Genomic DNA, 7,500 nt, shown 5'->3' on the forward strand with positions numbered 1-7,500 from the left:
TATGTATATCTCTACCTTCGCATATGTCTGCATACGCGTGTGTGTATCTCCGCCATGTGTAAGTGCGCGCATGTATGTATGTATATCTCTACCTTCGCATATGTCTGCATACGTGCGTGTGTGTATCTCCGCCATGTGTAAGTGCGCGCATGTATGTATGTATATCTCTACCTTCGCATATGTCTGCATACGTGTGTGTGTATCCGCAGTGTATACGCAACACGTGTTCATCTGTGGGTGTATTTCCGGCACACAAGCAAGGATCTCTCTCTCTCCTGCCAGAGCTCCCAAGGGCCCTGACTTCCTTACACCCTGGGTCGGCATTTCCACATTTCCACGTGTGTCTCTCCCTCCGCCTCCATATTCTCTCCTTCAAAGGAAAAAAAAAAAAAAAAAAAAAGTCCGGGAATTATTACTGTCCGAGGCAAAGTCACCGCGTCCCTATAAATGGCATTAATCAAAAGTCCTTTGAAGATGATTAAGTCGCGACGCAGAGGGTGAATCTGTGAGGCTAATGGGGTCGGGGAAAAGGAAGGATGGGGGGGGGGGGAGGAGGAAGGAGGAGGGAGTGTAAAGGAGGGATGGGAGGGGGAAGGGGGAGGGAGAGGGAGGGGGGAGGGAGGGAAGGGAGGTGGGGCGATGGGGGAAGGGGGAGAGGAGGAAGGGGTGGAGGAGGAGGGAGTGTAAAGGAAGGATGGAGGGCGGAGGAGGGAGTGTAAAGGAAGGATGGTGGTGGTGGGAAAAGGAAGGATGGGGGGGGGGTAGAGGGAAGGGGGAGGATGAGGAAGTGTAAAGGAAGGATGGGAGGGGAGAGGAAAGGGGGAGGTGGGGGAAAGGAAGGATGGGGGGGGGTAAAGGAAGGATGGGAGGGGGGGAGGGGAGGAAGGGGTGGAGGGTGTTGGTGGAAGGATGGGAGGGAGGTGGTGTGGGGGGGAGGGAGTGTAAAGGAAGGATGGGAGGGGGAGGAAAGGGGGAGGTGGGAGGAGAGGGAGGGGGTGGAGGAGGGAGGTAAAGGAAGGATGGGAGGGGGAGAGGGAGGAAGGGGTGGAGGGTGGTGGTGGAAGGATGGGAGGGGGAGGAGAGGGAAGGGGGGAAGAGGAGGGAGTGTAAAGGAAGGATGGGAGGGGGAGAGGAAAGGGGAGAGGGAGGAAAGGGGTGGAGGAGGAGGGAGTGTAAAGGAAGGATGGAGGGGGAGAGGAAAGGGAGGAAGGGGTGGAGGAGGAGGAGTGTAAAGGAGGGATGGGAGGGGGGAAGGGAGAGGGGGAAGGTGGAGGAGGAGGAGTGGAAGGAAGGATGGGAGGGCGGAGGAGGGAGCAGAAGGAAGGATGGTGGTGGTGGGAAAGGGAAGGATGGGGGGGGGGAGAGGAAGGGGGGGAGGATGAGGGAAGTGTAAAGGAAGGTGACGGGGGAGAGGAAAGGGGGGAGGTGGGGGGAAAAGGAAGGACGGGGGGGGGTAAAAGGAAGGATGGGAGGGGGGAGAGGAGGAAGGGCATGTGGATAGGGTGTTTTGGTGGAAGGATGGGAGGGAGTGCAGTGTGGGGGGAGGGAGTGTAAAGGGGAAGGATGGAGGAGGGGGGAGGAAAGGGGGAGGTGGAGGAGAGGGAAGAGAGGGTGGAGGAGAAGGATGACGGAGGAGGAGAGGAGGAAGGGTGGAGGGCAGGAAGGATGGGAGGGGAGAGGAGAGGGAAGGGGGGGAAGAGGAGGGAGGTAAAGGAAGGACGGAGGGAGAGGCAGGAAGGGAGAGGGAGGAAGGGGTGTAGGAGGAGGAATGTAAAGGAAGGATGGTGGGGGGAGGAAGGGGGAGGAAGGGGTGGAGGGATAAAGGAAGGATGGTGGGGGGGGAGATGGGAGAGGGAAGGGGGAGGAGGAGATGGAGGAGGAGAGGGAGGTGTGGGGGTGAGAGGGAAGGGGGAGGCAGATGAGGGAGTGTAAATGGAAGGACGGAGGGTGGAGAGAGGAAGGGGGAGGTGGAAGGTGTGTGGTGGTGGAAGGATGGGGAGTGGGGAGGGAAGGGGGAGGATGAGGAAGTGTAAAGGAAGGATGGGAGGGGGAGAGGAAAGGGGGAGTGGGGGAGAGGGAAGGGGGGGGTGGAGGAGGGAGTGTAAAGGAAGGATGGGAGGGGGGAGAGGGAGGAAGGGGGTGGGAGGGTGGTGGTGGAAGGATGGTGGGGGGGAGAGAGGAAGGGGGAGGAGAGGGAGGTGGAAGGATGGGAGGAGGGAGAGGAAGGGGGAGGAGGGAAATGGAGGAGGAGAGGGAGGTGGTGTGGGGGGAGGGAAGGGGGAGAGGAGGGAGGTAAAGGAAGGATGGGAGGGGGGAGAGGGAAAGGGGAGGAGGGAGATGGAGGGAGGAGAGGGAAGTGGTGTGGGGGGGGAGGGGGAGGAGGAGATGGAGGAGAGGAGAGGGAGGTGGTGTGGGGGGGGAAAGGGGGAGGAGGGAGATGGAGAAGTGAGGGAGTGATGGGGGAGAGAGCGAAGGGAGGAGGAAGGTGGTGGAGTGGGGAGAGGGAGGGAAGGGGTGATGATAGAAAGGGAAGAAAGGGGGGTGGTGGAGGAGGGGGAGGAAGGGGAGGAAGAGAAGGAAGAGCGAGAAAGTTAGAGGAGAAGAAGAAGAAAAAAAAGGTTAGAAAAAGAACAGGAGGAGGAAAAAGAAATAATGGTGATGATAGTGATAATGGAGATAATGATGATAACGATGATGATGATAATGAAGATCATGATGATGATAAAAGGATGATTATATCAAAGGAATTAATGATGATAACGATGATGATGAGATGAGAGAAGGAAAGTGGGAAGATAAGGACGAGGTCAAAAGAGAGAGGAATAGAGAGAAAGGGAAAAATATAAAGGTAGAAGGGAGAGACAAAGGTGAGAAAGAAAAAAAATAGGGAAAAGGGGGAAAGTAAAATACGAAAAGTCGAGAGAAAGAAAGAAGACGATAGGCTAATAGGCGAGAGGAGGAAGGAGGATAAAAATAGGGAGAGGGGAAGAAGAGGAAGGAATGGAGGAATGCGCAACAAAAATAAGGAGATTGGATAAAGGAAGAGAAACAGGGAGGAACTAGTAACAAGGAAAAGAAAAAATGTAAAGGTAGGGGAGTTGGAGAAAGAAAGAAAAAAGAGGAAGGGGTTAAAGCGAGTAGGAAAAAAGAAGAGATAAAGGTAGGAGAAGGAAGGGAGAAGAAGAAGAAGAAGAAGAAAAAATGAAGGGATCAAGGCAGAAGATCAGAAATAGGAACAAAAGGAGAGAAGAATTAAATCCAAACAAAAAGACGAAAAACAAGAAAAAAAAACAAAAACAAAGAAAAAACTAAAAATAAGAGAGGAAAGACACACAAAAAAAAACAAAGAAAAAAGAGAGAGAGAAAAGAGAGAGAAGACAAAGAGAAAGATGGAAGAAGTGAAGAAGGAGCAGAAGAAAAATAATGAAGGGATCAAGGCAGAAGATCAGAAATAGGAACAAAAGGAGAGAAGAATTAAATCCAAACAAAAAGACGAAAAACAAGAAAAAAGAGAAAAGACAAAAAAAAAAAAAGAGAGAGAGAGAGAAGACGAAGACGAAGAGAAAGAAGGAAGAAGAGAAGAAGGAGAAAATGAAGAAGAACCAGCGTCAAAAAAACAAAAAGAAAAGAAGAGAGAGAGAAAGAGAAGAAAGGAGAGAGAGACGAAGAGATATAAAGAGAGAGAGAAAAGAGAGATAGAAGACGAAGAGAAGAGAGAGAAGAGAGAGAGAAGACGAAGAGAAGAAGAAGAAGAGGAGAAGAAGAAGAGGAGAAGAAGGAGAAGGAGAAGAACCAGCGTCACCGTGTCTCGGGGTGGTAATCCGTCTCTCTCTCTCGTATCTATTTCGCTCTGGGAAGCCTTTGGTTTGGGTCGAATCGGAGGATTAAAGTTTTATGGAAGGAGGGAGGGAGGGAGAGGAAGGGAGGGAGGGAGGGAGGGAGGGAGGGAGGGGAGAGGAAAGGTGGGAGGGAGGGAGGAAGGAGAGGGAGGGAGGGGAGGAAGGAGGGAGGGAGGGAGGGAGGGAGGGAGGGAGAGAGGGAGGGAGGGGAGGGAGGGAGGGAGGGAGGGAGGGAGAGAGAAGGGAGGGAAGGAGGGAGAGGGAGGAGAAGGAGGTTGGAGAGGGAGGGAGGGTGGGTGGAGGAGGGTAGGGAGGGAGAGGAAGAGGAAGGGGAGAGGAAAAGGAAGGAGAGGAGGGGAAGGAGGGAGAAAAGGGAGGGAGGAGAGGGAGGGAGGGAAGGGAGAGGGGAAAGGGGGAGAGGAGTGATGGGAGGGAGAGGAGGGAAGGAGGAGAGAAGGGGCAGAGAGGAGAGAGAGGGGAAAGGGGGAGAGGGAGAGGAAAGGAAGGGAGGGAAGGGAGGGAGGGAGGGGGAGAGGGAGGGGGAGGGAGAGGGAGAGAGGGTGGGAAGGGGAGGAGGAGGGAGAGAGAAAGGGAGAGCTCAGGTGTGCGTGTGTGTGTGTGAGAGAGACAGACAGACAGTGAGAGTGACTTCTTCCTTAACGATGCTCTCAGTACATAAAACACACACACACACACACACGCACACACACACACACACACACACACACACACACACACACACGCGCATACACACACGCGCACATGCGCACGCACACGCACACCCACACACACACCCACACCCACACCCACACACACACCCACACCCACGCGCACACACACACACACACGCACACACACACACACACACACACACACACACACACACACACACACACACACACACACACACACACACACACACACACACACACACACACCCACACACACACACACGCACACTTTCCTTATATCTCCTCGTAAGGTACATAAATCTCCCTACTTCCACCCTGCCATAACCCTCCCCCCCATCACTCACCCCCACCCCACCACCAGTCACTCTACCTACCCGTCCTCCCCCTCCTCCCTTCCCCCTCCCTCTCTCCTCTCTCCTTCTTCCCTCCCTCTCTTCCTCTCCTCCTTTCTCCGCCTTCATCCCCTTCTCTTTCTTCTCCTGTTTTCCCTGCTCGCCAAATTCTTCTTCCATATCTTTCTTCCCTTCTTCTCATTCTTTCTTCTTTTCTTCTTCTTTTCTTTTCTCTTCTTCGTCCCTTTCTCTTTCCCTTTCTCTTTGTCTCTTTCTATTTCATTAGTTCTTTACTATTTCCCCTCTTCCTGCCTTGCTTTTCCTTTCTATTCCTTCCTTCTTTCCTTCACTTCCTCCCTTTCTCTTTCTGTTCTCCCTTTCTTTCTGTTTATCCTCTGTCTCTCTTTGACACACCTTACACTCTCCCTTTTTGTTTCCCCCTCTTTCTCTTCCTTCCCTCCTTTCCTCTCTTTCTTTTCTTTCCCTCCACCCTCTCCTTTTCTTTCTCCTCTCCCTCCTCTTTCTATTTCCCCCTCTTTCTTTCCACTCCCCCTTCCTCTCTCTTCCTCCCCCTCTTTCTTTTCCTCTCCCTCTCCACCCATCTCTCCTTTTCTTTCTCCTCTTCCTTCTTCTCTCTCTTTTCTCCCCTCTTTCTTTCCAACTCCCCCTTCCCTCTCTTTCTCTCCTCTTCTTTTCCTTCCCCTCTCACCCCCTCTTCCCTTTTCTTTTCCTTCCTCTCCCATCCTCTCTATTTTCCCCCTCTTTCTTTCCACTCCCCCTCCCTCTCTTCTCCTCCTCTTCTTTCCCCGTCCCCCTTTCCTCTCTTCCTCCCCTCTTTCTTTTCCTTCCCTCCATCCTCTCTATTTTCCCCCCTCTTCCTATCCCCTCTCTCCCCTATTTCTCCCCGTCCCCTCTCCTCCCCTCTCCTCCCCTCCGACAGGTGTGAGGGGAAAGGTGGTCGTCTTGTAATATCGCTCCCTATCCATCATACGTTAAACTCACGTACTATTAATCTACGGCAGAAGGAAGGGCCGTATTCGTATCACCTGTCGACGTCCTACAGCTTCCTTCGGTCGTCTATTTTGTTTTTGTGTTTTTTCCTTTTTTTTCGTTTTCTTTATTTTCGTTTTCTTTTGGTTTTGTGTTCGTGTGTGTGTTTTTTTCTTTAGGGGTGGCTTGTGTATTTTTTTTTTTTTTGTATGGATTTTTCTCTTTTTTTGTTTTTTTGTTTTGTGGGTCGGGTGAAATGTCAAGGAAAAGTATAGTTGTATAACGCTATGCATAAACGCACACACATATGTATATGTAAATATGTGTGTGTGCATATATATATACACTCATACACGCACACACACACACATATGTATATGTAAATGTGTGTGCGTGCATATATATATACACATATATACACTCATACACGCACACACACACACAAACACACACACACACACACACACACACACACACACAACACACACACATACACACATACACACACACACACACACACACATACATACACACACACACACACACACAACACCCACACACACACACACACACACAACACACACACAACACCCCCCCCCACACACACACACACAAAACCGCACACACACACACACATACATACACCAAACCCTATGAATCATTCACATTCAATAAGTAGCTCTTTCTGCCCCATAATAAATTCACAGAATATAAATGTCATAAATCTGTGATGGATTACTGCACGCTTTATGAAGGCAAGTCCGAAGCAACTCCGAGATTTAATCCAAGAAATCGCCCTTTGATATAAAACTTGGCGGGTCCGGTCTTGCCAAGCGCTTGCAGGGTTATGCATATTCTAGGCTTTTCATTATTTTCTCGTAAAGTCGAAAGGCATACTACTTTCTTATGTATAATCGTATTAAGGTATTGTTTTATATATTTTTTATTTTTTTTATGTTTTTTATTTTTTTTATTTTTCTTAATTTTTATTTATTTATCTTTTTTATATATATATTTTTTACTCATTAATGGTACTGGCCATAATGATGATATGAACTGTTATAATGATGAATATAATTATAACAACAATTGTAATGATACTATGATGATGATAATGATAATGGTAGTAATACTATTATTAATACTACTACTGCTACTATTATTATCCCTACTTCTACTACCATTATGGTGATGAAATGAAAATGATGATTGTGATTACAATAAATTTGATAATAGCGATAATGATAACGGAAATGATAAGACTAATAATAAGAAAATCATTCAAATAATGATGGCAAAAATGGTGATGATAATAATGATGATAATGATAATAATGATGATGATAGTGATAATGACAGTAAAGAGAACAATGATAATAGCAATAATGGTAATGATGATGATTGTTTTCATGATTTTTTTTTCTCTCTCTCTTTTATCTCTCTCTCTCTCTATTTCTCTCTCTCTCTCTCTCTGTCTCTCTCTCTCTCTCTCTCTCTCTCTCTCTTTCTCTCTTTCTCTCTCCCTCTCCTCTCCCCTCCTCTCCCCTCCCCTATTCATACCACACACTCATACCTCCCTATATTCATTCCAGGATCTTCACTCTCTACACTTCCTTCTCTCTTCCCCCCCCTCTCTCCCCTCCCCCAC

The 7,500-nt window shown here is 49.1% G+C and overlaps 1 protein-coding gene across 1 annotated transcript in view; it reads left to right on the top strand.

The window, feature by feature from the left end:
* The window catches only part of LOC113820367 (uncharacterized), a 137,536-nt gene that overhangs the window by 62,291 nt on the left and 67,745 nt on the right, over positions 1–7,500 (top strand). The gene's annotated exons all lie outside the window — the stretch shown is intronic.

The sequence above is a fragment of the Penaeus vannamei genome, chromosome 13 (assembly GCF_042767895.1).
Source record: "Penaeus vannamei isolate JL-2024 chromosome 13, ASM4276789v1, whole genome shotgun sequence".
Taxonomy (NCBI): Eukaryota; Metazoa; Arthropoda; class Malacostraca; order Decapoda; family Penaeidae; genus Penaeus; species Penaeus vannamei.